Genomic DNA, 19,277 nt, shown 5'->3' with positions numbered 1-19,277 from the left:
GAGGAAGCATCTTGCTCCATTCAAGTGGGTGGTAAAGCCAGCTCTTGATCGGCCCCCAGAAGTGGGTGGTAAAGTGATGGAAAGTGGCCAGGGTCATCAAGCCAGCTCTTGATCAGTCCCCAGGAGTGGGTGGTAAAGCCATCTCTTGATCAGCCCCCAGAAGTGGGTGGTAAAGTCAGCTCTTGATCGGCCCCCAGAAGTGGGTGGTAAAGCCACCTCTTGATCGGCTCCCAGGAGTGGGTGGTAAAGCCATCTCTTGATCAGCTCCCAGAAGTGGGTGGTAAAGCCAGCTCTTGATCGGTCCCCAGAAGTGGGTGGTAAAGTCAGCTCTTGATCGGCCCCCAGGAGTGGGTGGTAAAGCCATCTCTTGATCAGCTCCCAGAAGTGGGTGGTAAAGCCAGCTCTTGATCGGTCCCCAGAAGTGGGTGGTAAAGCCAGCTCTCGGTCAGCCCCCAGAAGTGGGTGGTAAAGTCAGCTCTTGATTGGCCCCCAGAAGTGGGTGGTAAAGCCAGCTCTTGGTCAGCCCCCAGAAGTGGGTGGTAAAGCCAGCTCTTGATTGGCCCCAAGGCATTTAGATTCCAACATCTGCACTCTTCTGCCATCTTGTCCTGGAAGACCTTGCTTTCTGGGTTCGACTGGACGTCAGTGACACCGGGGGAATAGTTGTTCTGTCTGATTCCCAGAGCTTTCTCTTTGGGGTTCTCACTTTACTCTATGACAACAGCGCTTTCTAAAGCTAGAAGTCAGGGATGGGAGGCACAATTACTCTTCTATAAGAGATGAAAAGCTCTTCCAGAAGTATCACAAGAGTTCCGTTGATGGCTAACGGACCCCAGCAGGGGCTGGTGCATCCTCTTGCCTCTGCAAAGAGAAATGGTGGCTACGGAGGAATGGGTTTAGTTCAATTACTCTTCATCCTCAGCCACTGAAAGCGGTGTCACCTGAATAAAATTGAGTTCTGTTACTATCAAAAAAGGAGGGTGGATGGTTGTTTGAATCTACAGGTCTGAGCCAGTATAGGTACCCTATCCAAGGGAGGCTTGAGAGGAACTGAAGCCCAAGATCCCACCACAAGACCCCAGTTCCCATCAGCGTAGTCCCAAATGAGTCCAGTATTGTTCCAGACAGGTGAGTGGGTTTCTAAAGATTGTGGACTTGTAGGGTGGGGACCAGGAAGGGGATTATGGCTGGAAATGGGGGAAGGCCAGTTCTTCCTCCCTCCTTAAGGTTCTGGGCTTCCCGGAAGTGCAGTTTATCCTGGGATTTCAGGCTTCAGTAATAGGTAGAATGAATACATATGATGTGAGAGAGATTCTGGCAGGGCAGTAATTTCCTACCCAGGGCAAGTACTGCCCAGCAGTTCTGGGAAGCCTGAGAATTCAGGTGGGTATGTGCCCTGCTTGGTGGGAGGAGCTTAAACCAATTAACCTCAGTTAATCTGCATGCATGTGGCGCGGGATCAACGCTGTTGTCACCCTGTACCTTTAAAAAAGTCACTCGCAAACTGGGTGACTTCAAGCAAGTCACTCAACCTTTCTGTTCCAGTGTATTTCTCTGTAAAATGGGGATAGCAAGAACGTAACTCTTCCCCTGCCAGGAACTTAGAACAGCATCAGAAATACAGAGAACAGTGAAAAGTTGTAGTTTTATCAGTGTTGCTGTTCAGGCGAAGAAACTGAGGTTTGGTGAGGCCCAAGTGTCTGAGAAGATTCTACTTATGAGTCAAGTTGGGCTCAACCGCTGAGGACCAGGATGGTGATAGGGATGCTGATGATGGAGGAGGACAAGGAAGAGGAGGGGGGAGAATAAAATGAAGTCACTGGTTATGAAAATGAGGTTGGAGATGATGGAGAAGGAGGAGAAGAGAAGGAAAAAAGGTGATGTAAGTGAGCATCATGATGATAATGCGATTGATAAAAATGATGATTCTGATGGCAGTGATGACAATGATGAACAAGACAGACTCAGTGCGAGCTGACAGTTACCACTCACCATATGCAGGGGACAGAGGCACAGGCCTGGTGACAAGGAAACAATAGAGCAGAAAGGACAAAGAGCATTGCCTTCACCACCCAGGTGTGTGTATGTGTGTGTGAGTGTGTGTGAATGTATGTGTGTGTGAGCATGTGTGTGTATATGAGTGGGTGAGTGTATGTGTGTATGTAGTGTGTGTGTGTGTGAGTGTATATGTGTGAGTGTGTGTGTGAGTGTGTGTGTATGTGTGTGTGAGTGTGTGTGTGTATGAGTGGGTGAGTGTATGTTTGTATGTAGTGTGTGTGTGTGTGTATATGTGTGAGTGTATATGTGTGAGTGTATGTGTATGTATGTGTAGTGTGTGTGAGTGTGTGTGAGTGTATGCATGTGAGTGTGTGTGAGTGTATGCATGTGAGTGTGTGTGAGTGTATGCATGTGAGTGTGTGTGTAGTGTGTGTGAGTGTATGTGTGTGTGAGTGTGTGTGTGTATATGAGTGGGTGAGTGTATGTGTGTATGTAGTGGGTATGAGTGTATATGTGTGAGTGTGTGTGTGAGTGTATGTGTGTGTGCGTGCATGCAACTGTCCCCACCCAGACCAGTCTTAACACCCCATGGTCACCACTGTTTGGGGGAGTCTGCAGTGGGTTCCCAGGATCATTGCTTCACCAGCTTCCACATTATCATGAGACTTGACTCTCCAACTCCAGACACCCAGAGTATGGAGACTCAGGTAGGGCTCAGGAATCCATTTTGAACTCCCTCTATCCTGATGGTATCCTGACTTTCCCATGATGGCTATTTCATGTCTCTGATATCTCTCTTCTGGCTACCAGGAGACCAAAGAGGATGTAGTCCAACTGAGGATTATGGGAGGAAGGAAGGATAATGGGGAGGGCTCCATCCCACTGGGCTCAGGCAAGGGACAGAGAAAGGCTGGCATCAGGAAACCTTGCAAGGACATAGGGATGGCACTTGGGGACCAGCACTGCTTTTCCTTATCTTCTGGCCACGGGCATCCTTGAGATCAGAAAATATTCCCCACTGTGTCTCTCTTTACAGCAAAGACACACACAATCCTGGAGTGAGTTTAGGAAGAATAGCCCATTCTGTTTTCAAACAGACGCAACTGGAGGCTCATTGAACTTGTGCTTATTTGTTGTGGAAACTGAGACCAGAGAGGCACAGCAGTGTGCCCACGGCCTCGAGACCAGCTCACTCCTCATCCACGGGAGGGACAGCGGTGTGCCCACGGCCTCGAGACCAGCTCACTCCTCATCCACGGGAGGGACAGCAGTGTGCCCACGGCCTCGAGACCAGCTCACTCCTCATCCACAGGAAGGACAGCAGTGTGCCCACGGCCTCGAGACCAGCTCACTCCTCATCCACAGGAAGGACAGCAGTGTGCCCACGGCCTCGAGACCAGCTCACTCCTCATCCACAGGAAGGACAGCAGTGTGCCCACGGCCTCGAGACCAGCTCACTCCTCATCCACAGGAAGGACAGCAGTGTGCCCACGGCCTCGAGACCAGCTCACTCCTCATCCACAGGAAGGACAGTTTTGGAGATCATTTCAAGCTTCTGGCTATGTGGACTTTAAAAACAAAGAAAACAGTAAATCAATAAGCTTGATGTGATTTTTGTTCATCTCTTTGGAAGATGCAACGTGGTAGTTAAGTCCCCTGTCAGTCAATATTTATGAACTCTGTGGAAAATATGATTTAAAGGTTTTTGGTAACCATTTCATTAAGCCTGGCTTTTTCTAGGCCACCACAAAAGGTAAATAAACCCTAATGAGTAATACACCCTCACTGATCCTGTGCACAGCCCAAAGAGTTAGTGGCCTCAAAACAGGGGGAAGGGGATCTGAGAAAGGTGATCTAAGCCTCACACTGTGCGCCCGGACCTCCAGATAAAGACTCATTAGCTCACAAATTAGTTGCTGGCTGAAGTCAGAGTTTCCACTCACTGAGAAGTGCACATCATCAGGAACACAGGACAGCTAGCACCCTGCCAGCTGGCCTCCCATCAAAGCACCCGGTAACGAGCACTCAGTGACCAATGGGACTGCGGGGCCGTAATGATGACCTCAGGTCTTCCTTCATTTCTTCTGCAAATGTTTATGCTAGGTGTTGAAAATTCAGTAGTGATTATGGTGACGTTCCAGTCCTCGAGGAGGTCATTGTCTTTGTGGGAAGAATTACAGTACAAGAAAGAAGACTTGAATTTGGGGAAGTGTGTGTGGGGGAGCTTGTTTGTTGTGACTGTCCTGTATTGGAGAGGGTGGGGAGAAAATAAGCCATTGTTATTGTTGTTGCTTTGAAGACAGCCTCCTGTAGCCCGGGCTGACTTTGCACTATCCTGGTAGCTGAAAATGACCTTGACCTTCTGATTCTTTGTCCTCCACCCCTGAGTACTAGGATTGCAGGAATGGGTGCCCTGCCCAGCTCCTTAGGTGCTAAGGATTGAACCTAAGGCTTTGTGTGTGCTAGGTGGGCACTCTGGGAGCCACACCCCACTCCTAGATCTCATTTTAAATGCAGGAAGGTTTGTGCGTGTGTTTACATGCTGGGACAGACCAGTGGTTCTCAACCTTCCTAATGCTGAGCCCCTTTAATGAGTTCCTCATGATGTGGTGGCCCCCCACCATAGAATTATTTCATTGGTTCTTCATAACTATAATTTCGCTACTGTTATGAATCATAATGTAAATATCTGATATGCAGAATATCTGATATGTGACCCCCCTAAAGGGGTCTCAACTCATAGGCTGAGAACCACTGGGATGGAACCCATAGAAGAGAAAGATCTAGGTCAGTTATTGGCATGAGTTTCTCAAGAAAGTGGGAGAAGATGGAGCCAGGCAGGGACATGAGAGTTAAGGGAGGATGGAGAATCTCCCTGTGCAAAAGATAAGGGACGAAGATGGACAGAGATGCGTGGTTTTGGTGGAGAAAGAAACCAAGGGGGAAAAGGGCCAGATGTGGCTACTTCCATAGAAGTGGGTGAGGTACAAAGCCTCTGATTGTGTAGGACATGGTGAGAAGGTGACGGGATTCACAAGAGGGGACACTGACAAAGTCCTGAAGAAAAGTGGCACCGTGCTGAATGGGTCCTGAGAGGTGATGGCCACCTAGTGGTCAGAAGGGACCAAGAGAGTAGGGGGACGGGTTACTAACAAGTATTCAGGATTAGTGTACAGAACAGGAAGTCTGGCTCAATTGAGAATTTGATATAAGAGAGAGAACATAAGACATGAAAATGAGGAGGCTTGGTAATAAATGCCAGAGCTGATGAGTCGTGGGGTGTGTGCGGTCAATTTGACATAAGCTAAAATCATCTGGGAAGAGGAACCTCAACTGAGGACATTCCCCCATTGGATTGGAGTGTTGGCTAATCTGTGTATATTTTAGATTAACGATTGATGTGGAAGAGCCCAGCCCACTATGGGCGGTGCCATCCCTTTGCAAGTAGTCTTGGGTTGTATAAGAAGCAAACTGAGTGATTCAGAGGAGTAAGCCAGTAACCAGTGTTCCTCCCCAATCTCTGCTTCAATTCCTGTCTCCAGGTTCCGGTTTTGAGTTCCTACCTTGATTCCCTTCATGGTGTTAGTTGAAATCAACCCTTTCCGACCAGTTTGCCTTTGGTGATGGTGTTTATCACAGCATTAGAAAGTGAACGAGGACAGAGTATAAAGAAGGGAGTAGAGACAGAAGACACATGAAGAAAAAAGGAATATGTGAAGTAGCCACCTGGTCTGGAGGTCTCAACAATGCAAAATGCAGATGCTTTGAGATTGGTGGCGAAGACACACTGGAAGGCAGGCTCTTCAGTACAGAATGGGCCATTACATTTTGTTTCTGGGAACTGTGAGTGAGGGTATTTGGGCTACTTGCTTGCTAGGAATAACCAAGGATCCCACATAAAATCAAAAGAACATCTTATTAGTAATGAGAGCTCAGAAAAGTTGAAGCAATTTCCAGGTCAATACTTCAGGGAAGAAGAGAAGCGATCGAAGTCAGGGAACATGGAGTCTGCTTTTGCCCTCAGAGAACCTGAGTTCTGAGCAAATCTGAGCTTTTGTTTTGTCTACCAAAATCACAGTCAAAGGCCAGCGTAGACTGTGGTGTCTAATTGGAGGCCCTCTCTGTAAGCTGGGCTTCCTAAGGCTAATTCATCAAAGCTGGTGTGATGAATTAAAGCAGTCCTTCCTTGAGCTCAGACTTACACTATTTGGGTGGTCCAGAGACACTCGGGCCCTGGTTTTACATTAATGTGGCTTCTAAATTAAGGTTTCCAGACACATATCTTGTATAAATAATTTTTCAAGTATAATGCTCAACACACAAAGACAACCAAATATGCATAAAGTGAAATACCGCTAGAATCCAACAGATGTAGCTGCCGCCAGCAGATGTAGCTGCCTCGCAGACTCCAACACTGCTGTCATCAGACACTAATGGAGAACACTGTGTCTGCTATGTCTACAGAACCGAAAACCAGCCTGAGAGCATCTGCAGGAAGTCACAGTGAACGAGCTGAAAACGAAGCAGAACTCTTACAGATGGAGAACAGAATAACCAGAGAGAACGATGTTTGTTTTTGAGCTAAGGTAGAGGAGCTACTGCGTTGACTTTATTCAGGATGTGGCCACTGAGAGTGTGTGATTGAGCTGGCCTGGGGGAGGCATCCAGAGGAGGGGCAATGACTGAGGAGCAGAAAGGGGAGGCGTTTGAGTGGGCTGAGGCCCAGTCACATGTGGACTCTGAGGTTGTGCAGGATCGCAGGACTTTGGGTGGTAATGCAGGTGTGTACAGTCTTCTTAAATGAGAGGAAGTTCAGAAGGTGATTTTGAGACGGAGACTTAAGATGGCCAGGGAGTCACAGTGGAGTGAGGAATACATGTGCGTATGAGGTGTATATGTTCATGCGTGTATGCGTGTGTATGTTTGTGCACACATGTATGGAGACGGAGGTTGACAGTGAATGCTTTCTTTTACTGCTGTCCTCTTTAGTTTTTGGAACATGGTTTCTTACTTAACCTCGAATGCTGTGACTGGGAGACTGGCTGGCCAGCAGGCTCCAGGATCTTCCTGCCTCTACTTCCCCAGAGTTTGGATTACAGGCTTGTGCTATGTTGAGCTTTTCATGTGGGCTTGGTGACCCAAACCCAGGCCCTCATGTTTGTGTGTTAAGCGCTCTAATGGCTGAGCTATCTTTCTGGTGTCTAGAGTAGGAACCCTAACAAGAGGGAGGAAGGGAACTGGGGAAAGCATTGAAGAATCAAGAGAATAGGCCCATTTCTTTGACAAGAACCTTTGTTGTAGGGAGAAGGCCTGCTTGTTCGTCCCGGGCACCTGACTAGCTTAGCTCCCGAAATAACCACACAGAAATTGTATTAATCGTATTAATTAAATCACTGCTTGGTCCATTACTAGCCTCTTATTGGCTAATCTCACATCTTGATTTAACCCATTTATATTATTCTGTATATTGCCACGTGGCAGTGGCTTACTGGGAAAGATTCAGCATGTCTGTCTCTGGCAGCTCCATGGCGTTCCTCTCTGCCTCTGCCTCCTTTCTCCCAGCATGCCATTTAGTTTTCCCTGCCTACCTAAGTTCTGCCCTATCAACTAGGCCAAGGCAGTTTCTTTATTCATTAACCAATGAAAGCAACACACAAACAGAAGGAAGTCCTACACCAACCCTTGAAGAATCTGGGATTTTGGACATTTATGGGTCAATTGCTAGGTCTCATAGATGTTGACAGAAGACTTGAGATTCCTGGGTAAGAGCCAAAAGACAGTTTTGTTCTCTCAGGTCAGGAGCAGAACCGGGGATCTCAGTTTTCGAAAGCAGAGAGGGTGAACTAACACTGCACACGAAGCAAACAGGTCATGTTTTAGGTGAGGAACCCTCATCTTAGGGTCTTTGAATCTTTTGTAATGGAAGAAAGTCAGATTGCCCTTTGCTCTGGAAGGAGACATTGTCTTTATTACACTGGTCAGTATAGAGTTCCACCTTTATCTTCTATGTGTGGTCAGTGTACAAACACCTTGAAAGAAAGGTCTGGAATGAAAGCAGTCTCTCCCTTTGCCGGCAAGAAGGACTACAACATGAAGGTCTGTCAATGCTTTCAAGCCCAGGACCATGGGGTATGAGGATGAAGGCTTCCTACTCGCCAGATTCAGAGGAAGTGACAGCTGCAGAGATGAATGTGAGGAGGTGAAAGATCCGTTCCATGAGGGAGCTAAGAACTTAGGGAACTTAGTCAGATGTAGTGATGCACACTGTAACGCTAGCTTTTGAGAGGCCAAGACATGAGTTCGAGGCCATAGTGAGAACAATAAAAATGAAAAAAAAATTAGGAATACTGGGGGCATGTGTAGAATATGGGATTACCTGGAATAAGATTTTCTATTAAACAAATGTAGTATGATATAATGATATAATTAAACATTGTTTTGTTTATTTTAGTAAGGTAGAATGGGAGGAGGCTGGGCGGTGGGCTAGGAGTACAGAAGCTGGAGGCTGCTCCACCTCTCCAACAGCTGGGGCTCCCTTCCAGGTCATCTCCTTGTTTGTAAAATGAAAAGGACAGAGGAATTGGCACAGCACAGACAGTGGAATGGAACAGAAGAGCTCGGCAGATGGTCACACACGGCCACCTGAGTTTTGACAAAGATGCCAAAAGTACATTCTCAGAAAGACGGTATCTTCCATACGTGGTGCTGGGAGAAGCTGAAACCCACAGGAGAAGAACGAAACCAGACCTTCATCTTCTACCCTGCATAAAGTCAGCAACAAATGGATCAAAGACCTCAATATCAAATCTAAAACTCTGAAACTACTAGATGACAGAGAGTGTGCCACAACACACAGGAACAGGTAGACGGCAGAGAGTAACACACAGGGACAGGTAGGCAGCAGAGAGTAACACACAGGGACAGGTAGGCAGCAGAGAGTAACACACAGGGACAGGTAGACATCAGAGAGTGTGCCGCAGCACATAGGGAGAGGTAGGCAGCAGAGCGTGTGCCACAACACACAGGAACAGGTAGACGGCAGAGAGTAACACACAGGGACAGGTAGGCAGCAGAGAGTAACACACAGGGACAGGTAGGCAGCAGAGAGTAACACACAGGGACAGGTAGGCAGCAGAGAGTAACACACAGGGACAGGTAGACATCAGAGAGTGTGCCGCAGCACATAGGGACAGGTAGGCAGCAGAGCGTGTGCCACAACACACAGGGACAGGTAGACGGCAGAGAGTAACACACAGGGACAGGTAGGCAGCAGAGAGTGCCATAACACACAGGGACAGGTAGACGGCAGAGGGTGTGCCACACACATAGGGACAGGTAGACATCAGAGAGTGTGCCACAACACTCTCTTAGGAGTAGGTAAGGACTCACTAAATAGGACTCCAGTTTCTCAGGAGGCAAGGTCAGAAACAGACAAACAGGACTTCACGAAACTAGAAGTTTCTGCACAGTAAAAGAAACATTGAATGAAGTAGAGAGGCGACTTACGAATGGGGGAGCTTGTTGTAGTCCTGACAGAGGATTAGCATCTAGAATATACAAAGAACTCAAGAAATTAAACGTCAAGAAAACAAAGAAGCCAATTAAGAATGGGTCATGGCCCTGAGCAGAGATTTCTCGAGAGGAAATACAAATGGCCATTAAACACTTAGCAAGGTGTTTAGCAGCATGAGGATGGAGAGAGGGCCATCGAGGCTGATTTCATTTCTTAGCTATTTGTGAAGAACCAGCAGTGAACATGTGTGACCAAGTGTCTCTGCAGTAGGAGGTAGTGTCTTTGGCGCATATGTCCAGAAGTGTCTAGCTGGGTTCCATGGGGATTCTATTTCTTGAATTTTGGGGACTCTTCCCAGTGATTTCCAGTTTTCATTGTGCACCCAGTTTTCACTCCCACGTAGGCACCAGCATTTGCTGTCATTTGACTTCTTGATGGTAGCCATTCTCACAGGGATGAGATGAAATTCCAAAGTGGTTTTGATTTGCATTGCCCTGATGCCTAAGGATGCTGAGCACTTTATTCTGTTTTATGTTGTGTGTACGGATGTTCTGACTGTGTGTGTGCCTGTGTACCACTTGCACGCTTGGTGCCCGCAGAGGCCAGAAGAAAGTACTGGATCCCATGGACTCCAGTTACAGATGAGTGTGAGCTGCCATGCAGGTGCTAGAAATGGAACCTGGGTCTTCTGAACAAGAAACAAATTCTCTCAAGTTTCATAGTCCCAGAATGTGATATTCAGATTGCGAGGAAAGAAAAGTTATCAATGGTGTTACCCAGCTGTGAACTGTATGAACTATAAGTGCAGCTGGCTAGGCAAGCTACAGTCCCCTTGTAGTAATGGCACTACGGCTATAGCAGTAACCACCCACCCTCTGATTGCTGTCTTTCCTATATTTGTGTCACTGATGCTCCCTAGATTCACCTACAGAAATTGCTTGTTACAAAACTGTTCTTTCAGGATTTGCTTCTAAGTGCGTCTAGCCCCAGACAGTATCTTCTCTCTGCCGAAGACCCAAGTCTGTTGGGTACCATATCCCAAATCAGACCATTGCCAGCTCCAGTTGTGTCTTTGTCTTAGCCTTTTCTCTGGCTACCAAGCTGGTAATGAGAACTTGCTCCTGCCTGGCCCAGACTCACATCTCTCTCCCTTTACCCTTTTCATTTAACATGTAATTGTATTGCTCAGTGAGAACCCTGTCTTCCTGGGAGACATCCGTCCACATCTTTTGCAGGGTCAACATGTCCTACAGCTCCTAGCTTTGGGCCAGCAGCTGCTTGGGTCCGAGTTGGAGATCTCTTTTGTCTCTCTATAATACACTGTGCTCACTCCCGGTAGAGCCTTCAACACACAGCCAGTCTGGGTGACACCTGCCCCTGTCCCAGTGGATGGGAGCCCCACAGGCTCATCTTGAAAGATAGCTTCCAGGAGATGGTCCCCATCCCTGCTCTCTGTGCTCCCAGAAAGCACTTGCTCACTTGAAGAAGTTATCAAAGTATCTACTGATAACCTAGCGTCCCCTTGACCAAGAGGAGTCAGACCCAGCCTGTTTCAGGGGAGGCAGGGTCCAGAGGACGAGGGTAGAATAGAGGAGAATGCTATAGGAAGCTGGGCTGGGGTAGAAGCAGTGGGAAATGTGCAAACCACAAAGTGGCAGGCGGTCCTGCGAACTATTAGGTTGTTAGCCAGAGGCGAGAGTCAGAACAAGCCCAGCCTGCCCTATGGCATGAGGCTACTTTTGGAGTTTGATTGGATAAAGCAGTTTTAGGAGGTCCATATTTGACCTCTAATTTCCCCCTTGTTCTTTCCCATTCTGGGGTCCTCACAGCTGGTGATGCTGACAGGCAGTGGCAGGGAAATACACTCTCTTGTCTCACAGGCTAGCCTGATCTCAGCCCTTTCTGCCCTGACTAGGCTCAATTTCCTGTGCTTGGAACAGCACACACCTCTTTCTATCCTGGCACTTGTCAGGGCCACAGACCCAGCTAGAAAGGCAACTTCTATTCTCTAACTCTACCTTAGGTAGAGGTGTGTGTAGGGGTGGGGGGTGGAAAGTGGGGGTGGGAAGTAGGAGTAGGGGGGTGAGAGTGGGGGTGGGTGGGAGGTGAAGGGGCTGGAGGTGGGGTGGGAGGAACAGTCTGTTACACAGTTGCCGCTCTCTCTAACTCTTGCTACACAGGGGACTTCGTTTTCTCTTTGAAGCCTGTGCTGAGATGTCCTTTTTATGGAAAGTAAAGAGGTAGGAGGTGAAAGATGTGGAGTATCTCCTGATTTTCTCTTGCCCTGTGGCCAGGAGGTGGGCATTTAGGAACATGGAAAGAGAAGTGAACCCAAATGCTAGCATGTCAAGGTCTATGTGGATCAAGGCGAGGACTTCCACCCAGCTCTCCTGAAGCAGCAGAATGAAATGGAGAGAAGGCCCAGAAGATTTTACACAGAAGCAAAACAAATTAGCACAAAAGTCTGTTGGCAAAGAGGAAGACTGTCCCCCATCATGTCAGACAGAGATTGCGTAAGAAAGTCTGTGCAATTCAAAACTGAGAAGGCCCGTGACATGCAAGTGACCTATACAGTCCCAACTCTTTGTTCCCAGGGCTCTAGACTTCTAACTTTCTCCTTCCCTCGGAAGCATTAACTTTCTTAAATGCTATTGTTGGTCTCAGTTCCTGGTTCTGCGCTACAAGAACTGGAAATCCGTGTGGGTCCCCACTGCACCCTCATATCTGCTGCTATCAGTCCTTCTCTTGAGATTTGCCCGTCAGTAGCAACCCTGGGATACTATAAAAACCCTCTTTCCCCCACTCTTGTAAGGAGGACATGTGGTATCTTCATCCATCATGAAGACCCGTGCAGAAAGAGGCAGATCAACAAGAGGATCGTATCATCAGCTTAGGGTCACACAGCACAGGAGCCTTCGGGAACAAAGAGGCAAATCTGCAGAAATGTCCAATTGTGCACAAGCGTGGGTAGAGCCCAAGGCTCCGATCTGATCAGCAAGCCTGTCTGCTTGTTGCTGTCTCGGTATCATTCTCGCTTCCCTCTGGGTGCAGGACCTCTGGATGCTGGACCTTTCTTCTCCCCCCTCTCCCTTCCCCTCTCCCTCCCCCTCTTTTTGTGATAGGGACTGAACAAAGGGTCCTGCATGTGCTAAGCATGGGTAAAATCTGTCTATGTTTGATTGTTGTCAAGGACAGAGAAACTTATACTGTTGCTGAGAGGGGATACATGTGTAACCTGAAGTGGGTGTGGCCTGAGAGATTCTGAGGTGGTTTAGAGAGGAGTGTGTGTTCATATTGCATGCAGGGAAATGATCTGGGCTGCTAAGTGCATTGTACAAGATGGTCTGTGCATAACCGGAAACCAATGGAGTCCCAGGCTACTAACTTGCTCCCTGTGTTTCTCTCCTCAGGATGGCTCTTCCCGGCACTCATGTATCACACTGGATATAGACTGTCTAGGAGAGACTGTTGTCATCAGTGAGGCTCTGGCTGAGGGGCTGGCTATCCACTGCCACCACATCAGCCATTGCGGTACAGGTCCCCCATCCCTGAAGAGGGTGTGAGTGACACTCGACAATACCTACCAGTGGAGGTCCCACCTCCCAGGAACATGAACCTTGTTCTCTCTGATCACCGGGCTCTGCTCAGATCGAAGCGTGTGTGGCTCAGGTGACAGGGTTAGTTTAGCCACTGGGCTTGCAGGTCATTGCTAGTTCAGATGCTGGGCTGTCCTATAGGTGGGGACGTTTCTACAGGGAGGGCGGTAGGGGCATGCTTGGTCTATCCGAGTGTCCCACAGTCCTGCAGTGTGGGCTGAGACTCACCCCAGTGAAGCTCCGAGTTCTCTTCTCATCCCCACAGACCCTAATCCTTTCTTGGGGATAAACTCAATATGGAGATGCCTACTTCCTACCCACACTTCACCTCTAGCCCTGCAATTTCAAGGCTCTTTCACTCTTGGGGATCTCCTGGATCTGGGGTTGGAGAGCTGGAACTGCTGAAGGGCTTGGTGCAGGTCACAGCGGCTGAGGAGGTGACGATCGATGACTGTGACTCTGTCACACCAGTGGCTTCCCTCTGCAGGGCAGCATGCGACAGATAGAGGTGCATTGTTCTGGAACTCAGGGAGGGGAAAGGACCCTAGCCAGAGCCTCCATCTCTCCCAGGGCGGTGCAGGGCTGACTGCCATGTGGAATGCATTTGATCCTGAAGATGACGACAAACGTGAGCGCAGGGTAGGTGGCTTAGGACTGGCCTCTTCCGGGGGGGGGGGGGGGCGAGTCTTCTGGAGAAGCTGAATAAACACGGGGTGCAGATGTAAACATCTAGGTGAGGGGTTGCAGCTTGGTTTGCTCACCACGTTTTGAAGGAGCCCAGGGTAGGAGTCCTCGCCCTCAGAAATCCCGATTTCCTAGTAACACAGATTTCTGCAGCCCTTGGGTTCCTCTTCCTCCTTGGCACCCCCCCTCCACTCCTGTTCCCCTTTGTGGTAGGCTACCTCTATGTACCACCCCCACAAGCTTGTGGTACCCATTAGTGCCTTTGTGGTCTTGTTGGTGTCCCACGCTCCTGTTTGTTCCCGCTTTCCAGGCCTATCCCAGGCTGCCTTTCCATCTGTGTCCGCCGTGACTGTCCAGCCAACCTCTGCTAGCCCCCACCAACCCTGAGGGCTGCTCACCTGTTTTGCTTTAGTTTCAAGCATTCCCTTCCTTTTACTGAGCGATTATAACTCTTCACGGTGAAAATAATACAGCAAAGACAAGAATAGCCAGCTGAGGCTTAGAGACGTTATACAACTTGCCTAAGGTCACGTAGTCAGAGCTGAGGCTGGGTGAGAGCTATCTGGCTCTGAAGGGGAACACACATTAGTTGTGTTTTCTCCATGGGTTGCTGGGACTCCATCACGCCCTTGATGGAACCGCCCTCCATATTCGGATTGGGAGACGGAATCTCAGAGTCCTGCACAGCGGTCGCCAGCTATTACTGCTTCGCTGTTTTCTGAGAACCTGCTTCGCTTCTTGCTCAGCTCTCCCAGCTGTCTCTGACAGCTCCTGCTTCACGTGAAGCCTCATCTAGGTCATTTTCCACTTCACACTGCAGAGAATAACAACCCTGGGCTATTTGTGAAGGAAAGACTCCTCACAGCCGAGAGACCCTACAATGCTGGGAAGACAGCAAAAGTCTGCAGGGTGCAGGGGCTGCAGGAGCTGGAAGAAATTAATTCTGGTGTAGACTTCCACTCAGCCCTCTGCTACTTTCAGGGTAGAGTTTCCCAATTTCCTGGTCATCTGAATCCTCTTCTGAGTCTTTAACCTCGGGCCCTGGTAGGAGGATTCATGCCTGGCTTCTCCAGGAACAGGTATGCAGAATTCTTGAGCCTCCCTTACTTCTCTGGGGAAGAGTCTTCTACTCATCCCGCCTCACTGGATCCTAAGTATGGTTCTCACTCTGCCACATGTTGGAGTCTGTGAGATGGAGATGAAGGTTTTCCAGCATCAGGCCAGGATGCGTGGCATTGCCTGCACTGAGGGATGCTTGCGTCAGAAGATACCCAAAGGACACTCAGGCCGTCACGATGGTGAGCACGCAGGGTAAGAGCACCACTCATGGGCTGAATGGGAAGGCAGGCTTCACAGACAGAGGCCATACTGTGCACTTGGGACACATTCAGCCTGGGGGCCCACGAAGGAGTATACGGCCACGTTGCTGTGCCTATGCAGTTCCAAGCTTTCAGATCTGTGTTTCTCAAAGGCTCCCCTGTAGAAGATGAGATCACAGTGTTGCTAATGGTCACCAGCTGGAAACACTCATGTGGGTCATTGTGACCATCCTCAGGGTCATCTGAGGAGCATACTGTGACACATGTCCTCGTGGTACTGCTGGAGACCTCTGCTCTAGAAACCAGGCTTGAAGTTTGCTGCATGGTGCCCAGCATGGTGCCCTGTGCATCTTCACAGAAAACCAAGGGTGATGCCAGGGTTGATGTGGTGGGGAAAGTGAGGAGAGCGGTCATGGTTGTGGCTGTAACATTCATGACAAGGACACTGGTGACCAGGATGTGTATACTGGTAGACAGTTGCTGGGGAAGAACAGTTCTAAGAGTCACCTAGATTTCTGCAATTTATCCCTCGTACATGTTTCTTATAAGCAATCCCACTAAACTCAGTTCTACCCAGCTAGGCCCGGGTAAAATTGCTTCTTTGGTTTCTTCTTAATGCCCTGTGTCTTAGTCAGTATTCTATTGCTGTGAACAGACACCGTGACCATTATAAAGGAAAACATTTAATTAGGGCTGGCTTACAGCTCAGAGGGTTAGTCCATTATCATCATGGTGGGAAGCATGGTGGCATGCAGGCAGACACGGTGCTGGAGAGGAAGCTACATCTGATCTATAGGCAGCAGGAAGAGCCCTCAAAGCCCGCCCCCAGTGACACTTCCTCCAATGACACCACACCTACTCCAACAAGGCCACACCTCCCAATAGTGCCAGTCCCTATGAGCCTATGGGGCCATTTTCATTCAAACCATCACAGCCTGTCTGGGGTGAACAGACATTTGTGAATACCGACTGACAGGTTCTGGAATCATTGAGGAGACAAGCCGCTGGGCATGCCTTTGAAGGACTGTCTAGAATTGATTGGCATCTGGTCATACCAATGAGGGTTTTGATCAGGTTAATTTAGGTGAAAGTCTCGCTCTAAAGGTGGGCAGTGCCAGTCTCTAGGCTTGGATTCTGTGTGCAAAGGAGAAAGTGAGCTGAACATCAGCATTCATGGCTTCCTGCTTCCTGCCGTGACCTCCCTGCCATGCTGGACTGTGCCCTTGAACCGTGAAAGTCCTTCCTCCTTTAATTTGCTTTTGTCAGGGTGTTTTATCCCAGTAGCAAGAAAAGTAACTAAGACACCTCTCCAGGCAAAGTCACACATGCGTTATGCATGCCAGTAACACAAACGCTAGCCTAGACAGGTCAATGAATCAGCTAGTAGCCAGGTCAGAAGTGCAGACCAGGTTAGGCAGATAAAAACAGCCAGTGATGGCCTTCACCACAGGGCAGCCCGTTGAGAGTGTGTGGGACCCTTGCTGGAACCACACATGTGATTTCCACAGCCACATGATTCCTAGGGGCTGGTGAGCCGGGGATAGTGCTATGAAGGCCAGTCCCCTGGTGGGGGCGCTGAAACATGGCCCATCCTGTCTCAGCCGAGTCATACCAGAGAGGGCAGGGTGAGAGAGGGCTGGGGAACGGGGAACGGGTGTGGATGAAAGCTGTTGAAGGAGGCTTTGGTGGCGATGGTCATGCGGCCAGCAGAGAGGATGATAATGCTTGCTTCTGGTGATGGTGAAGGTGAGGACGACACGGATGGGGATGAGAGACGATGGTGTTGGGACTGACAGGGCAATGATGGCAGGTGTGCAGTGAGTGACGGGCAGTGATGGGGGTGCCTCAGATTGTGACGCTGGTACCAGTGGTGTGGGATTCTTGAGAGTACTTTCACCAATAGGCCCTAAGATGATGCCCATGACGATACCTTTCTAGGTAGCAGGTGGGGCTTTGACGGCTGGCAAGAACAGTCCCTGCTTCAGAGGCATCTGTGAGGAGAGGTAGCTTTAACTGTTCTCTGTAAGTCGGCCCCACACTTTGCTCATGGTGTTTTCAGTTTGCAGGTAGTCAGCTCCATAAGCCATTCTCATCTGGGACTTGGAGCCTGAACAAATAAATTATACTCATTATTCACATTGGCAGCGATGTCATCAATGCATGAGAGCTCAGACCACTCAGGGGACATGGCCGCCCACCTCAATATTGTTCAAGGCAAGCATGCCATGATTCACCCTGCAACTGTGAGACCGAGGCTCTTATATCAAAGTGACATAATTTAGAAGCGCTCTTCCCCCGAAGTAGGACCTCTGTTGGGGTGGCAGACATATGGCTTCCTTGGGAGTGTGGGAGGGATTTGAAGAGGCAGGACTGAGCCTTTTCCTACTAGAAGATTGCTGTCGGGCTCCCAAGTCGTAATTCACCTGGCCCAGCCACTGACAAGCTGCTCTTGTACACAGCAGCCAGCCAGCTTGACCCTCACACACAGTCAGCTTGACCTCTGCAGCAGCACTCGCCAGAGTCAGAGCTAAGGATGTGCCCTGGCCCTGAAAGCTGGTGAGGCAGGATTTGGCTGTCATTTCTCCTGACACTTTCTGCAAGGGGCTATGTTTACCCTTGGTGCTGCTTTGACCAAATACCTGACAAACAACGGAAGGAAAGAAAGGTTTGTTCTGCCTCCTAGTTTCAGAGATGTGTCCACCCAACATGGCACGGTGATGCTGAGTGCGGTGATGCTGAATGTGGTGATGCTGAGGGCGGTGATGCTGAATGTGGTGATGCTGAGCATAGTGATGCTGAGCGTGGTGATGCTGAGCATGGTGATGCTGAGCGTGGTGATGCTGAGTGTGGTGATGCTGAGTGTGGTGATGTTGAGTGTGGTGATGCTGAGTGTGGTGATGCAGAGCATGGTGATGCTGAGCGTGGTGATACTGAGCATGGTGATGCTGAGTGTGGTGATGCTGAGCATGGTGATACTGAACGTGGTGATGCTGAGCATGGTGATGCTGAGCGTGGTGATGCTGAGCATGGTGATGCTGAGTGTGGTGATGCTGAGCATGGTGATGCTGAGCATAGTGATGCAGAGCGTGGTGATGCTGAGCATGGTGATGCTGAGCGTGATGATACTGAGCATGGTGATACTGAACGTGGTGATGCTGAGTGTGGTGATGCTGAGTGTGGTGATGCTGAGCATAGTGATGCTGAGCATGGTGATGCTGAGCGTGGTGATGCTGAACGTGGTGATGCTGAGTGTGGTGATGCTGAGCGTGGTGATGCTGAGCATGGTGATGCTGAGCATGGTGATGCTGAGCATAGTGATGCTGAGCATGGTGATGCTGAGCATAGTGATGCTGAGCGTGGTGATGCTGAGTGTGGTGATGCTGAGCATGGTGATGCTGAGCGTGGTGATGCTGAGCGTGGTGATGCTGAGCGTGGTGATGCTGAGCGTGGTGATGCTGAGCGTGGTGATACTGAACGTGGTGATGCTGAACGTGGTGATGCTGAGCATGGTGATGCTGAGTGTGGTGATGCGAGCGTGGTGATACTGAGCGTGGTGATACTGAGCGTGGTGATGCTGAGCATGGTGATGCAGAGCGTGGTGATGCTGAGCATGGTGATGCTGAGCGTGGTGATGCTGAGCGTGGTGATGCTGAGTGTGGTGATGCTGAGCATGGTGATGCTGAGCATGGTGATGCAGAGCGTGGTGATGCTGAGCATGGTGATGCTGAGCGTGGTGATACTGAGCGTGGTGATGCTGAGCATGGTGATGCAGAGCGTGGTGATGCTGAGCATGGTGATGCTGAGCGTGGTGATGCAGAGCATGGTGATGCTGAGCGTGGTGATGCTGAGCGTGGTGATGCTGAGCGTGGTGATGCTGAGTGTGGTGATGCTGAGCATGGTGATGCAGAGCGTGGTGATGCTGAGCATGGTGATGCTGAGCGTGGTGATGCTGAGCGTGGTGATGCTGAGTGTGGTGATGCTGAGCATGGTGATACTGAGCGTGGTGATACTGAGCGTGGTGATGCTGAGCGTGGTGATGCTGAGGGCGGTGATACTGAGCATGGTGATGCAGAGCGTGGTGATGCTGAGTGTGGTGATACTGAGCATGGTGATGCTGAGTGTGGTGATGCTGAGTGTGGTGATGCTGAGCGTGGTGATGCTGAGGGC

Source organism: Microtus pennsylvanicus, chromosome 7 (genome assembly GCF_037038515.1).
Source record: "Microtus pennsylvanicus isolate mMicPen1 chromosome 7, mMicPen1.hap1, whole genome shotgun sequence".
Classification (NCBI taxonomy): domain Eukaryota; kingdom Metazoa; phylum Chordata; class Mammalia; order Rodentia; family Cricetidae; genus Microtus; species Microtus pennsylvanicus.
This window is presented reverse-complemented; position numbering follows the sequence as displayed.